General features: G+C 42.6%; 1 protein-coding gene and 1 pseudogene across 7 annotated transcripts in view; one reads left to right on the forward strand and one right to left on the reverse strand.

Moving 5' to 3' along the window:
* PTPRN2 (protein tyrosine phosphatase receptor type N2) overlaps positions 1-16190 on the forward strand; it is a 697234-nt gene that overhangs the window by 422575 nt on the left and 258469 nt on the right. The gene's annotated exons all lie outside the window — the stretch shown is intronic.
* Positions 3784-4351, reverse strand: LOC131762844 (NEDD8 pseudogene; annotated as a pseudogene).

Consider the following 16190-nt stretch of genomic DNA (forward strand, 5'->3'; position numbering starts at 1 on the left):
ATTTAGCATATATACACATCCTTGGTCAGATACATCTTTTGAAATATTTTCTAGCTTGTCTTACCATTGTCTTTTGCAGAGCAGAAGTCTCTAATTGCAACAAGGTCCCATTTACAGATTGTGTTTTTCATGCTGTGTCTAAAAAGTCATCACCAAGCCCCAGATCCCCTAGATTTTCTCCTCTGTTATCGTCTGGAAGTTATTTAGTTTTGCAATTTACATTTTCATCTAATATTGGATTAACTTCTGTGCAAGGTGTGGGGTCTGTGCCCAGATCCACCCTCTGCTTCTGGACGGCGGCTGCCCCGGCACCACCTTTTAGGCGCTGGCCTCCCACCGCGAGCTGCCGTGGCTGCTTTGTCAGAGGTCAGTCGGCCCCACCTGTGCAGCTCTGACTTGCAAACGTAGGGATGAGATGGAGCTTCCACTCACGAGCTCCTGGAGTGCCAGCACCTGCACCCTGTGTCCACAGTGTCGCACTGAAAGGGAAGAAGAAACAGGCGGGGCCGTTAGCTCACAAGCCACGGGCCACCGCGCTGGAGGCGAGCTCCCCGGCTGCCCTCGGCTGTCGGCGTTTCCCGGTCGTGGAGGTTCTGGCCCCAAATGCTCACTCCGCGGGCCTCTGCGCCGGCCGCAGCCCTGTGAGGGGCCGGCCAGGGGTCGTTCTCTCCTTGGAGTCTCAAAGGTGTTCCTGAGCCGAACCTGGGTCCCTTCACCTGTGCGCAGTAAAGCCAATCTACTGACGCCAGGTTGTGGTGGAGGAAGGCGCAGTGTCTATCGCAGGCGCCAAGTAAGGCGTCCAGGCAGCTGGTGCTTAAGAGACCCGAACTCCCCGCAGGCTCACAGGGAAAGGTTTTTAAACACGGGGTGAGGGAGAGGCTTGCAGGGTGTGTGATCGGCTCATGGACGTTCTGATTGACTGGTGGTGAGGTAGTTGGGGGTCGACATCCCTAACTTTCTGGTTCCAGCCGGTCTGGGGTCTACGTGCTTGTGGGCGGCGTGCAGTCAACTTCTTCTACCTGGCGGGGGTTTCAGTCTCTGCAAAACAGCTCCAAGGGCACGGCTCAGAATAGTATCTTGAGGAGGAACCCTCAAGATAATATTCTACCCTTGAGGAGGAACCAAAGGTCCTTGACTTTGTTCAATGGCTAAACTATTATCATTTTGTCCTGCTTGACTGTTTTCCTTTCTTTCTGCATTTTCTCCCTTCTCTGATTGAATTTACTCTTTGACTAAAGTTTCTCGACAGACAAAAGGCAGGCGGAGGACAGTGGGTAGAGGTCTGTTCTGGAAAAAGTCCCCGTAGGGTCCTGCTCGGTCACAAAGCCACTTTGCTTCCTCAAAGTCTGGGCCTCATGCTTTTCCTGAAAGAAGTTTCTTTGACAGTCTTTTCTATTTCTTCATAGTTTCCCTCTTCACACTTTGCCGGTTTAGTCATTTATATTTTCTTTATTCATAATTCGATTCCTTAAGAGTTCCAAATTTTTATACACTAAGCAGTGTCATCAGCTTGTAACTCTTAAATTTCCACTGTATCTGTGGTTATGTTTCCTTTTTCATTAACTTTTGGTAATTTTGGGATGAGAGGTATCTTATTTTTCCCCATATTAGACTTCTAGTAAGAGTTTTTCTGTTTTTTTTCCCCCTGAAATCAAGCTCTTGGCTTTATTCATCAATCCTGTTTCCCTTGTATGGTTTACTAATTTATATTTTTATAACTTATTTCTATTTCTTCCCTCAAGTTTTTTTTTTTTTTTTTTTTTTTTTTTTTTTGTGGTACGTGGGCCTCTCACTGTCGTGGCCTCTCCCGTTGCGGGGCACAGGCTCCGGACGCGCAGGCTCAGCGGCCATGGCTCACAGGCCCAGCCGCTCCGCAGCATGTGGGATCTTCCCGGACCGGGGCACGAACCCATATCCCCTGCATCGGCAGGCGGATTCTCAACCACTGCGCCACCAGGGAAGCCCTTCCCTCAAGTTTTAACTATTTTACTTTTGACTCCTTAATTCAAATGCCTGGTTTGCTGTGTTCATTATTTCTTATGTGACAGTGAAAGCATGGGTGGTGCACACCCACCATGATGGGGGCGCTCTGGCACCTCCACAGTTCAGATTTACAGAGTTCTCACATCATTATTTTCTAAATATTCTGTAATCACAGTTTAGATTTATTCTCTAATCTAAGAATTATTGAAGAGTGTACTTTTCAATGCCCAACTGATTGGAGAGTTTTATTTTCTGTTGTTCTTGATTTCTAATTTTATTAGGTTATGATTAGAGATGCAATCTGTATAATTTTTACTCTTTGGAAATCGTGAAGGCCTTCTCTGAGGCCCAATATCTGATCAGTTATGACGTTGTTTCTAGCTCATGGAGTCTGACCAATTGCTGCTGAATTATCTTTATTAATTAGGTTGTTAAGACTCTCTTGTATGTCCCCCCATGTGGGTTAGGGAGACTAGTTTCAAATCTGGCCTGTCATTTACCAGCTGTGTGACGTGACCTGCCCTGTAAACCTCAGGCCTCCTCATCGGTGCCCTGGGGCAGCGGAAGGCACCTGCCCCAGAGGCCACTGTGAGGGTGTCTTGTGCATGCAAAGTGCTGGGCTCGGCTCCCAGGGTGACGTAAATAGTCAGCAAGGGTTTCTGTCTGCCGAGCCTGCGAGGCATGTCTGCTCTTCTTTATTAATTTCAAAGTTTTGTTTTATTTCTTGGCACATGCTGGTTCATGAATACTATACGTTCATTTTGGATTTCTTTTTTGTTTGTTTTTTGGGTGGGGGGAGGTTTGCCATTTTTTTCATTTTATTATTATTTTTAACATCTTTATTGGAGTATAATTGCTTTACAACGTTGTGTTAGTTTCTGCTGTATAACAAAGTGAATCAGCTATATGTATACATATATCCCCATATCCCCTCCCTCTTGCATATCCCTCCCACCCTCCCTATCCCACCCCTGTAGGTGGTCACACAGCACTGAGCTGATCTCCCTGTGCAATGCAGCTGCTTCCCACTAGCTATTTTACATTTGGTAGTGTATATATGTCAATGCTACTGTCTCACTTCATCTCAGCTTACCCTTCCCCCTACCCGTGTCCTCAAGTCCATTCTCTACATCTGCATCTTTATTGCTGTTCTGCCACTAGGTTCCTCAGAACCTTTTTTTTTTTTCAGATTCCATATATATGTGTTAGCACACGGTATTTGTTTTTCTCCTTCTGACTTACTTCACTCTGTATGACAGACTCCAGGTCCATCCACCTCAGTACAAATAGTTCAATTTCATTACTTTTAATGGCTGAGTAATATTCCATTGTATATATGTGCCACATCTTCTTTATCTATTCATCTGTCGATGGACGGTTAGGTTGATTCCACGTCCTGGCTGTTGTAAATGGTGCTGCAGTGAACGTTGAGGTACATGACTCTTTTTGAATTATGGTTTTCTCAGGGTATATGCCCAGTAGTGGGATTGCCAGGTCATATGCTAGTACTATTTTTAATATTTTAAGGAACCTCCATACTGTTCTCCAGAGTGGCTGTATCAATTTACATTCCCACCAACAGTGCAAGAGGCTTCCCTTTTCTCCACACCCTCTCCGGCATTTATTGTTTGTAGATTTTTTAATGATGGCCATTCTGACTGGTGTGAGGTGATACCTCGTTGTAGTTTTGATTTGCATTTCTCTAATGATTAGTGATGTTGAGCATTCTTTCATGTATTTGTTGGCAATCTGTATATCTTCTTTGGAGAAATTTTTATTTAGGTTTTCTGCCAATTTTTTTTTTTGAGGCCAGGAAATATTTTATTGACAACCAGGGACATAGCCATTAACAGAGGGAAGCACACAGGACTGCAAACTAAAACCCAATAGCCAGCAAGGCTCCTTTGGGCCAGGAACACTGCATCTTGGGGTCCTCACAGTCTCCCACCAACGGACACGCAAGACTGGGCATCCAGGAGAAGGGGCAGTGGCTCTAGTGTCCCACAGTGTGAGAGGATACATGATGCCTCATAATGAGTGACAGGGCAAGGATGTGAAATGGGGGGGGGGTCCATCACTGCCTAAGACCACCTCCTCCTCTCAGAGCCAATACCAGGTGGAGGACTGAACCACCTAGTATCTTGTAGTCAGCTGCTGTCTTCTCATCGTTCATCTGTTTACCACTGTAGATGAGCCGCTGCTGTTGTGGGGGGATTCCCTCTTTCTCCTCCACACGCTCCTTAATTCGCTTCACCTTGTCTGTGGGTTCAATGTCAATCTCAATCTCCTTACCGGTCAGCGTCTTCACTTTAATTAGCATCTTCTTCCAGGTTTGGGGCTGCACACAGATAAATTGCTGCTTCCACCGCTGAGATTGCCGATTCAGCTCCCCAGCACTCAGCCTGTGGGAGTCACTTCTTCAGCCTGTGGGAGTCACTTCTCTGCCCATTTTTTAATTGGATTATTTGTTTTTTTGATATTGCACTGCATGAGCTGCTTGTATATTTTGGAGGTTAATCCTTTGTCAGTTACTTCATTTGCAAATATTTTCTCCCATTCTGAGGGTTGTCTTTTCATCTTGTTTGTGGTTTCCTTTGCTGTGCAAAAGCTTTTAAGTTTCATTAGGTCCCATTTATTTTTGTTTTTATTTCCATTTCTCTATGAGAGAGGTCAAAAAGGATCTTGCTATGTTTTATGTCATAGATTGTTCTGCCTATGTTTTCCTCAAAGAGTTTTATAGTGTCCGGCCTTACATTTAGGTCTTTAATCAATTTTGAGTTTATTTTTGTATATGGTGCTAGGGAGTGTTCTAATTTCATTCTTTTACATGTAGCTGTCCAGTTTTCCCAGCACCACTTATTGAAGAGGCTGTCTTTACTCCATTGTATATTCTTTCCTCCTTTATCAAAGATAAGGTGACCATATGTGCATGGGTTTATCTCTGGGCTTTCTATCCTGTTCCATTGATCTATATTTCTATTTTTGTGCCAGTACCATACTGTCTTGATGACTGTAGCTTTGTAGTATACTCTGAAGTCAGGGAGCCTGATTCCTCCAACTGTTTTTCTTTCTCAAGATTGCATTGGCTATTTGGGGTCTTTTGTGTTTCCATACAAATTGTGAATTTTTTTGTTCTATTTCTGTGAAAAATGCCATTGGTAGTTTGATAGGGATTGCATTGAATCTATAGATTGCTTTGGGTAGTAGAGTCATTTTCACAATGTTGATTCTTCCAATCCAAGAACATGGTATATCTCTCCATCTGTTTGTATTGTCTTTAATTTCTTTCATCAGTATCTTATAGTTTTCTGCGTACACGTCTTTTGTCTCCGTAGGTAGGTTTATTCCTAGGTATTTTATTCTTTTTGTTGAAATGGCTAATGAGAGTGTTTCCTTAATTTCTCTTTCAGATTTTTCATCATTAGTATATAGGAATGCAAGAGATTTCTGTGCATTAATTTTGTATCCTGCTACTTTACCAAATTCATTGATTAGCTCTAGCAGTTTTCTGGTAGCATCTTTAGGATTCTCTATGCATAGTATCATGTCATCTGCAAACAGTGACAGTTTTACTTCTTTTCCAATTTGTATTCCTTTTATTTCTTTTTCTTCTCTGATTGCTTAGGCTATAACTTCCAAAACTATGTTGAATAATAGCAGTGAGAGTGGGCAACCTTATCTTGTTCCTGATCTTAGAGGAAATGGTTTCAGGTTTTCACCATTGAGAGCGATGTTTGCTGTGGGTTTGTCATATATGGCCTTTATTATGTTGAGGTAGGTTCCCTCTATGCATACTTTCTGGAGAGTTTTTATCATAAATGGGTGTTGAATTTTGTCAAAAGCTTTTTCTGCATCTATTTAGATTATCATATGGTTTTTATCCTTCAGTTTGTTAATATGGTGTATCACATTGATTGATTTGTGTATATTGAAGAATCCTTGCATTCCTCAGATTAACCCCACTTGATCATAGTGTATGAGCCTTTTAATGTGCTGTTGGATTCTTTTTGCTAGTATTTTGTTGAGGATTTTTGCATCTATGTTCATCAGTGATATTGGCCTGTAGTTTTCTTTTTTGTGACATCTTTGTCTGGTTTTGGCATCAGGGTGATGGTAGCCTCGTAGAATGAGTTTGGGAGTGTTCCTCCCTCTACTATATTTTGGAAGAGTTTGAGAAGGATAGATGTTAGCTTTTCTCTAAATGTTTGATAGAATTCACCTGTTAAGCCATCTGGTCCTGGACTTTTGTTTGTTGGAAGATTTTTAATCACAGTTTCAATTTCAGTGCTTGTGATTGGTCTGTTTATATTTTCTATTTCTTCCTGGTTCAGTCTCGGAAGGCTGTGCTTTTCTAAGAATTTGTCCATTTCTTCCAGGTTGTCCATTTTATTGGCATAGAGTTGCTTGTAGTAATCTCTCATGATCCTTTGTATTTCTGCAATGTCAGTTTTTACTTCTCCTTTTTCATTTCTAATTCTGTTGATTTGAGTCTTCTCCCTTTTATTCTTGATGAGTCTGGCTAATGTTTTATCAATTTTGTTTATCTTTTCAAAGAACCAACTTTTAGATTTATTGATCTTTGCTATTGTTTCCTTCATTTCCCTGTCATTTATTTCTGATCTGATCTTTATGAATTCTTTCCTTCTGCTAAGTTTGGGGTTTTTTGTTCTTTCTCTGATTGCTTTAGGTGTAAGATTAGGTTGTTTATTTGAAATTTTTCTTGTTTTTTGAGGTAGGATTGTATTGCTATAAACTTCTCTCTTAGAACTACTTTCGCTGCATCCCATAGATTTGGGGTCATTGTGTTTTCTTTGTCATTTGTTTCTAGGTATTTTTTGATTTTCTCTTTGATTTCTTCAGTGATCTCTCAGTTTTTTAGTAGCATATTGTTTAGCCTCCATGTGTTTGTGTTTTTTACAGTTTTTTTTCCTGTAATTGATATATAGTCTCATAGCATTGTGGTCGGAAAAGATACTTGATAGGTTTTCAGTTTTCTTAAATTTACCAAGGCTTGATTTGTGACCCAAGATATCATCTATCCTGGAGGATGTTCCATGAGAACTGGAGAAGAAATTGTATTCTTTGGTTTTTGGATGGAATGTCCTATAAATATCAATTAAGTCCATCTTGTTTAATGTGTCATTTAAAGCTTCTGTTTCCTTATTTATTTTCATTTTGGATGATCTGTCCATTGGTGAAAGTGGGGTGTTAAAGTCCCGTACTATTATTGTGTTACTATTGATTTCCCCTTTTATGGCTGTTAGCATTTGCCTTATGTATTGAGGTGTTCCTATGTTGGGTGCATAAATATTTACAATTGTTATATCTTCTTCTTAGATTGATCCCTTGATCATTATGTAGTGTCCTTCTTTGTCTCTTGTAATAGACTTTATTTTAAAGTCTCTTTTGTCTGATATGAGAATTGCTACTCCAGCTTTCTTTTGATTTCCATTTGCATGGAATATCTTTTTCCATCATCTTACTTTCAGTCTGTATGTGTCCCTAGGTCTGAAGTGGGTCTCTTGTAAACAGCATATATAGGTTTTGTGTTTATATCCATTCAGCCAGTTTGTGTCTTTTGGTTGGAACATTTAATCCATTTACATTTAAGGTAATTATCACTATGTATGTTCCTATTACCATTTTCTTAATTGTTTGGGGTTTGTTATTGTAGGTCTTTTCCTTCTCTTGAGCTTCCTGCCTAGAGAAGTTCCTTTAGCATTTGTTGTAAAGCTGGTTTGGTGGTGCTGAATTCTCTTAACTTTTTCATGTCTGTAAAGGTTTTAATTTCTCCGTCGAATCTGAATGACATCCCTGCTGGGTAGAGTAATCTTGGTTGTAGGTTTTTCCCTTTCATCACTTTAAATATGTCCTGCCACTCCCTTCTTGCCTGCAGAGTTTCTGCTGAAAGATCAGCCATTAACCTTATGGGGATTCCCTTTGATGTTATTTGTTGCTTTTCCCTTGCTGCTTTTAATATTTTTTCTTTGTATTTAGTTTTTGATAGTTTGATTACTATGTGTCTTGGCATGTTTCTCCTTGGATTTATCCTGTATGGGATTCTCTGTGCTTCCTGGACTTGATTGGCTATCTCCTTTCCCATGTTAGGGAAGTTTTCAACTATAATCTCTTCAAATATTTTCTCAGACCCTTTCTTTTCCTCTTCTTCTTCTGGGACCCCTATAATTCAAATGTTGGTGCATTTAATGTTGTCCCAGAGGTCTCTGAGACTGTCCTCAATTCTTTTCATTCTTTTTTCTTTATTCTGCTCTGCAGTAGTTATTTCCACTATTTTATCTTCCAGGTCACTTATCCGTTCTTCTGCCTCAGTTATTCTGCTATTGATCCCTTCTAGAGTATTTTGAATTTCATTTATTGTGTTGTTCATCATTATTTGACCCTTAGTTCTTCTATGTCCTTGTTAAACCTTTGTTGTAATTTCTCCATTCTATTTCCAGTATTTTGGATCATCTTTACTATCATTACTCTGAATTCGTTTTCAGGTAGACTGCCTATTTCCTCTTCATTTGTTTTGTCTGGTGGGTTTTTCCTTGCTCCTTCATCTGCTGTGTATTTCTTTGTCTTTTCATTTTGTTTGACTTACTGTGTTTGGGGTCTCCTTTTAGCGGGCTGCAGGTTCATAGTTTTTGATGTCTGTCCCCAGTTGGTTAGGTTGGTTCAATGTCTTGTGTAGGCTTCCTGGAGGAGGGGATTGGTGCCTGTGTTCTGGTGGGTCGGGCTGAATCTTGTCTTTCTGGTGAGCAGGACTGCATCCGGTGGTGTGTTTTGGGGTATCTGTGAACTTAGTATGATTTTAGGCAGCCTCTGTGCTAATGGGTGGGGTTGTGTTCCTGTCTTGCTAGTTGTTTGGCATGGGGCATCCAGCACTGTAGCTTTGCTGGCCGTTGGGTGGAGCTGGGTCTTAGCATTTAGGCAGAGACCTCTGGGAGAGCTCTCGCCAACTGATATTACGTGGGGCCGGGAGGTCAATGGTGGTCCAGTGTCCTGAACTCGGCTCTCCTACCTCAGAGGCTGAGGCCTGACGCCAGGCCATAGCACCAAGACCCTATTAGCCACACAGCTCACAAGAAAAGGGAGAAAAAAAGAAGGAAATAAATAAATGAATTAAATAAAATTATTAAAATAAAAAAGTTTTTTAATTACTAAAATAAGAAAATAAAAAGTTTAAAAAAAGAGAGCAACCAAACCAGTAAACAAATATACCAATGATAATAAACTCTAAATACTAAGCTAAGATAAACATAAAACCAGAAACAAATTAGATGCAGAAAGCAAACCCCAATCTACAGTTGCTCTCAAAGTCCACCGCCTCAGTTTTGGGATGATTCGTTGTTTATTCAGGTTTTCCACAGATGCAGGCACATCAGGTTGATTGTGGAGATTTAATCCGCTGCTCCTGAGGCTCCTGGGAGAGGTTTCCCTTTCTCTTCTCTGCTCGCACAGCTCCCGGGGTTCTGCTTTGGATGTGGCCCCGCCTCTGCGTGTAGGTCGCCTGAGGGCGTCTGCTCTTCACTCAGACAGGACGGGGTTAAAGGAGCGGCTGATTCGGGGGCTCTGGCTCACTCAGGCCGGGGGGAGGGAGGGGCACGGATGCGGGGCGAGCCCGCGGCAGCAGAGGCCGGCGTGACATTGCACCAGCCCAAGGCGCGCCGTGTGTTCTCCCGGGGAAGTTGTCCCTGGATCCCGGGACCCTGGCGGAGGCGGGCTGCACAGGCTGCCGGGAGGGGCGGTGTGGAGAGTGACCTGCGCTCGCACACGGGCTTCTTGGCGGCGGCAGCAGCAGCCTTAGCATCTCATGCCCGTCTCGGGGGTCCGCGCTGATAGCCGCGGCTGGCACCCGTCTCTGGAGCTTGTTTAGGCCATGCTCTGAATCTCCTCTCCTCACACACCCCGAAACAATGGTCTCTTGCCTCTTCGGCAGCTCCAGACTTCTCCCGGACTCCCTCCCGGCCAGCCGTGGCGCACTAACCCCTGCAGGCTGTGTTCACGCCGCCAACCCCAGTCCTCTCCCTGCGATCCGACCTAAGCCCGAGCCTCAGCTCCCGGCCCCGCCCGCCCTGTGGGTGAGCAGACGAGCCTCTCGGGCTGGTGAGTGCCGGTCGGCACCGATCCTCTGAGCGGGAATCTCTCTACTTTGCCCTCCGCACCCCTGTGGCTGCGCTCTCCTCCGCGGCTCAGAAGCCTCCCCCCTCCGCCACCCACAGTCTCCACCCGCGAAGGGGCTCCTAGTGTGTGGACATCTTTCCTCCTTCACGGCTCCCTCCCACTGGTGCAGGGCCCGTCCCTATTCTTTTGTCTCTGTTTTTTCTTTTGCCCTACCCAGGTACGTGGGCAATGTCTTGCCTTTTGGGAGGTCTGAGGTCCTCTGCCAGCGTTCAGTAGGTGTTCTGTAGGCGTTGTTCCACATGTAGTTGTATTTTTGATGTATTTGTGAGGAGGAAGGTGATCTCCACGTCTCACTGCTCCACCATCTTAAAGGTCCCCCCTGGATTTGTTTTAACATTAATATACAATTACCTTATTTATTTCACTTTAAAAAAATTGTACATTATCTTGATGTTAATGCCATGACCACTTCTTCATTTCTGTTTATATGTACCTCATGTTTTCCTACCCTTGCAATTTTTAATCTTTTTGAACTGCTGTGTTGTACATGTGTTTTCTGTAGGTAACATATAGTTTGGCCTGAGTGAGAGAATCTGTCCAAATAGTATAATTTAACCTATTTACATGTATTGTCATAATGATATATATTTTAATTTATCATCTTGTTTTATGCTTTCCACTTTCGATGCTTCCTTCCTGTTTCTTTTTATTGTCTTTTGCTGTGTAGATTGTGTTAGTTTTATGTTGTTCTCAAGTGAGTTGGAGATGATACTCACTATTTTATGTTCTTCAGACTTTTCAAAAACAATTTGGATCTGCATACTTCTAATTATCAACTTCAGGAATTAAACTAATTATCTCCCCTTAAGAGGGCATTGAGGACCTCTGACCACCCATATTTTATAACATGGAGGCCTGATTAACTTCATGCTCACCTTATGAAAAGCATGCCTTTACCAGTGTCTGTGCTAATAGCTTTATTTAAAAAAGTATAAGAAAACTCAGAACCTAAAACTGCGACAGTGTGTCTGGAAGGCGGCTTTTGCAGGGGTAGGTTGGAGGCCTTATGGCTGAGATGCATCAGAAAATGTGTTGATGAGGAATGTGGCTGTTTAGATGCCTTTTAATAAGAGCAGCTTTGTCAGATGTCACTGAAACTTGCTTCAGGAAAGCCAATTACACGGCGAAATTGGTGGAAAATCTTATTATTAAGCTCCTAGTCCTTGCTCTACCTGCTTACTTTAATGTCTAGAGATAAACGATAAGAAGACAAATTTCCATCTCTCCTAAGCACCAGGGTCCCCCCCTCCCCCGTCACTTTTATTGAACTAGCAGTTTGCCAGGATCCACGCATGGAAAATTGCTGAAGATAAACACTGTAGTTTAAATTCCTCCCGGCAACCAGGCAGACCGGAAAAAATCATTTGAACAAATTGAAAACTGAAATGTTGATGTCAGATATTGAATTAATATAAGTGAGATTGAAACAATATCTAATTAAAATAATTTGAAGAACGAGTTGGAAACGGAAGCTGACGTAGCTTTTACCAGCTTGTCACTGTTGTCGCGTCGCGGTGAAGCTCTGTCCTCACCGAAGCCCAGCCCGCTCTCGGGAGACTTCGCGGGACACCAGGCAGATAAAAGCCTCCTATATTCACTCAGTCGGGCTGGAAGACAAGGCCTGAAGGACATTTCTGGGGACCACGGGCGGAGGTCTGACACACTGGCCTCTGTTTCCAAGGGAGGATGGCTCTCAGACGTGCATTTCTGCGTTTGAGGCTGGACGCGTTCAGTGCTTCGCTTCACACGGGCAGTAAGGAGGGAAGGGGCAGGCTTGGAAGGCAGAGTGGTGAGGCCGCTCCCCGCTGCAGGGACCCCACGAGCGGGCAGGATGCGCGGCCCGGGGGTGTGCGGGGCGTCGTGCTCTGGTGCTGAGCGAAGGCTCCGAGGATGGGGTACCACGCCGCTCTCTGGATGCAGACGGGGCAGCACCTGGTGTGTCTTTCCTGCTCCTCTCACAGCTGCTTCGGGACCGTCCGTGCCTCTCTGCTTATGAACCAAGGATGACGGGAGGGGAGCCGTTTGTGGCGTTGAAAAGCGCACTTCTTCGTGATCCCGGGCGTCCTGAAGCAGAAGACGGTCTGGAGTCCGGACGCCTGCCTGTAGCGCCTATAGCCACACCGAGGGCCTCGGGGAGGAAGCGCACGTCCACCCGTCTTTGAGCCAGGGCGCTCTGGGGTGTCCCGCAGCCCCAGGCTGCTCCCTGGGGCCGAGGCGTCTGCAGGACCCTGCCAGTTGTGGGTGGAGGGACCTCGACCGGGCTCTGGCCGCACCAAGAGGAGTTACTGATGCTCCATCTTACAATCCCAACAGGAGTCCCTACAACAGATTGCACAAAAACGTTGAATAATCTGACGCTTTTTTTTTTTTTTTTTTTTTTTTTGCGGTATGCGGGCCTCTCACTGTTGTGGCCTCTCCCGTTGCGGAGCACAGGCTCCAGACGCGCAGGCCTAGCGGCCATGGCTCACGGGCTTAGTTGCTCCGCGGCATGTGGGATCTTCCCGGACCAGGGCATGAACCCGTGTCTCCTGCATCGGCAGGCGGATTCTCAACCACTGCGCCACCAGGGAAGCCCTGACGCTTTTATACCCACACGTACATACAGGTACAAGACATTGCTGATCACCTGACGTCTTACGCACCCCATGCGTATCATTCCCCCACATTTTGCTCAAGCTCACTTAAGCCTGGAGCAGTGGGGGGTGGGGTGGCTGGTGTTTCCCTGCTTCACCAGTGCACTGAGAGAACTAGATACTGGGACTGATCCTCATTCAGAAAACAAGCAAAAATGCCAGAATATGAAGATAAAAAGAGACCATTTTAAACAAATTTGGTATCTGGCAACATTGAAATCCTTAGAGATCCCAATTAAGTGAAAGCAGGAGCCTGGGACGTAAGGGAGAGTAATGTGGACCTTTATCTCGAGGGTAGTTTCCAAACCAGGTGAACTTGCACTTTAGCATTCATGACTCCATAGACTGTGGAGGACACAGGAGGAAGACCCAGGGTGAGACTAACGCAGTGAGGCTGGTGAGGACCCGCCACAAGCAGCCAGGACTACCTCCAAACCACAGGGGGTGACAGCAACCCCTGACTGCCCCGTTTGACCCTGAGGATGGGAACTGCCTGTTTCCTGAGTTGTCACTGGGTATGGGGCTGGCACTGGGCACTTGCAGCCCCACAGGAGTGTGCCGTCTGCCTGCACAACCCCTGGTCACCCCAAACCCCAAGCACACAATTCAGTTTAAACTGGTCCCAAGTTGGCAGGGATTCCAGAAGCCTGGAAGAAGGAAATGCAGATCCTTTGAAGGAATCCTCCATTTTCTCTGCCCTCAAAGGATTCCCACAGTTAAAATCCCGAGAAATAGGAATTTCAGAACATGCTGGAGAATAAGGCACCATGAGAAAGGTCACCTGAAAGCATGGACAGAGTGAAACCTCAGACCCTGACTAGTAGACACGGAACATGAATTCGAGACTCATGGTCTGTTTAGAGGAATGCAAGAGAGAGAAAAAAATATGACCTAAAAATGTCATATTAAAAATGACCATTTTTGTCTTAAAAGTGACCCAAACTACTTTTTAAAAGAACAGAATTTTTTAAATGAAAGATACAATTATAGACATTTTAAACGCAGGAGGTGAGTTTAATGGCAGATTAAATCTGGTTGAAGAGGGAATTAGTGAACTAAAAGATAGAACTGAATAAATTATCCAGGATGCAGCCTAGAGAGAGAGAAAGAAATGGAAAATATGAAAAGAAAAAAGGTAAGTATTCCTAGAACACAAAGGAAGAAAATCGTTTATACACTTACTAGGAGTTCCAGAAGAAAGCAGAAAGTGGTCAAGCTGGCAATGTTTGAAGATATAATGGCTGAAAAAGCCTGTCACTGATGGAAGACACCAGTCCTCAGATTCAAGAAGTCTATTAGAGTGAAAACAATTCCACACGTAGGTTCATAACAGTGACACTGCAGGACACCCAAGACAAAGAGAGGATCTGAACAGCAACCGAGGAGAAAGACAAGTGATACAGGAAGGAATGAGACTTTGATTCATGGCTGATTTCTCAGCAGCCAAAATGAAACAGATGACAGGAGAGTAGTGTCTTCCTATTACTGAAGGGAAATTGTTGTCCACTTGGAATTGTACCAAGAGACAGCATCTTTCAAAAATGAGGGCTTAAGAGAAAATAAGGTTGAACAATGATACTTTATTTTAAAAAAAAAAGAATTTGTCACCAAGAGGTTCTCATTTAAGTTAACTCTAAAAGATTTACTACAAGCAAAAGAAAATAACCCCATAAGGAAGACCTTGAGTGCAGAAGGACTAATGAGCAAAGGAAACAGTAAATGTGGGAATGCAGCTAAACAAAATACACTGTTTGAAATAATAACGGTTTGTGAGGCCAAAACAAGGGAGGATTGAAATAGTGATCATGAAAGCAATAGTATTTAAACTGACATCACTTAGGGTCTTTGTAACGTTTAGGAAGAGAGCATAGATCTTTACTAACATGACCGTTTGCTACTTGTGGGTAATATAGTCTCTGGGAAACCATTGAAAAATAGAAATAGGGAATATAACTTTCAAACATAAAGATAACAGAGGGTGCTAGAAATAAATTCAAATATGTCAGAAATCACAATAAATGTAAGTGAACAAAAGTTCCAGTAAAAAACAGAGATTTATAGACTGGAAAAAATATATAGGTATATGTTCTTTTTGAGACATAGGTAAAAGAACATAAAAAGATACATATATATATATGTATATATATATAGAGAGAGAGGGAGATAATATATATCAAAATGGAAATTTAAAAAATATAATCAATAATAATGGATAATAGAAATAGTGAAGTATATTTTAATACCCTGAAGGATATTTTAATACTTGGGAGTTTGCTTTAAAAGCAGAAACTTGAGAGACGTTTATTGCTTCAACTGTTCATATTAGAAAAAAAAAACAAGACTTAAATTAATTAAGTTTTTAATTTAAGAGTTAGAAAAAGAACAATGGCATAAACCCAAGTAAAGTGGAAGGAAGGAAATAAAAAAGATAAAAGGAGAACTGACTGAAATAGAGAACAAATATAAAACAGGATAAGCAAAGCAAAATATTTCTTCTTGGAAAAAACTGGTAAAATTGAAAAATCTCTACCATAAATGGTCAAGATAAAAGAGAGAGAAAGCAAAAACTATATTGGGAATTAAAAGTGGAATGTAAATAAAGATGCTTTCGTGTATAAAAGGATAGCAAGAGGGTGAACAATGTGGTGATAGTTTATTTGAAAATTTAGATAACATAACCAAAATGAAGAAATAGAAAACTTTAATAGTCCTATAACCAAAGAAGAAATTGAGTTTAGAGGTAAATGTCTTCCCGTGAAGGAAATGCCAGGCCCACGTATTTTATAAGTACACGTTCCTTCTACACATTCAAATAAACCGTGTCTTACACGAAACATCCCAGGCTCCTCAACTCATGAGTTAGGATAACCCTGATATCAAACTCGACAATGACAGTGCAAGGAAGAGAAATGGATGGATTTCCTTCAAAAACCCAGATACACAAACTAAACCAAATATAAGGAATTAAATCTAACAATTTATTTTTAAAATACATCATGAACAATGTAAGGTCCAATATTAGAAAGATAATGAATGTAACCTACCACATGCATAGATTAAAGAAGAAAAATCATGTGGTTGTCTGGGTAGATGTCGATGAAAACATTTGCTAAAAGTTAGCATTCATTCATAAAAAAATGCTTAGTAAAGTAGGATGAGTTTGTTAACTTGATTTTAAAATCCTACAGAAACATCATACTTGATAGTGAAACATTGAAAATATCCCCTTTAGCACCAGAAATCAGACAAAGATGTGTGCATCCACTCCGTTTATGAAGTGTTTTACGGGAGGGTCCCGTCAACTTGCGGTAAAGCAGGAAAAGAAAAGAGAAGGTGGGGTTAGAAAGGAGGAAACAAACCCATTACTTTTTATAAGCCATCTCGTTA

Source organism: Kogia breviceps, chromosome 9 (assembly GCF_026419965.1).
Source record: "Kogia breviceps isolate mKogBre1 chromosome 9, mKogBre1 haplotype 1, whole genome shotgun sequence".
NCBI lineage: Eukaryota > Metazoa > Chordata > Mammalia > Artiodactyla > Physeteridae > Kogia > Kogia breviceps.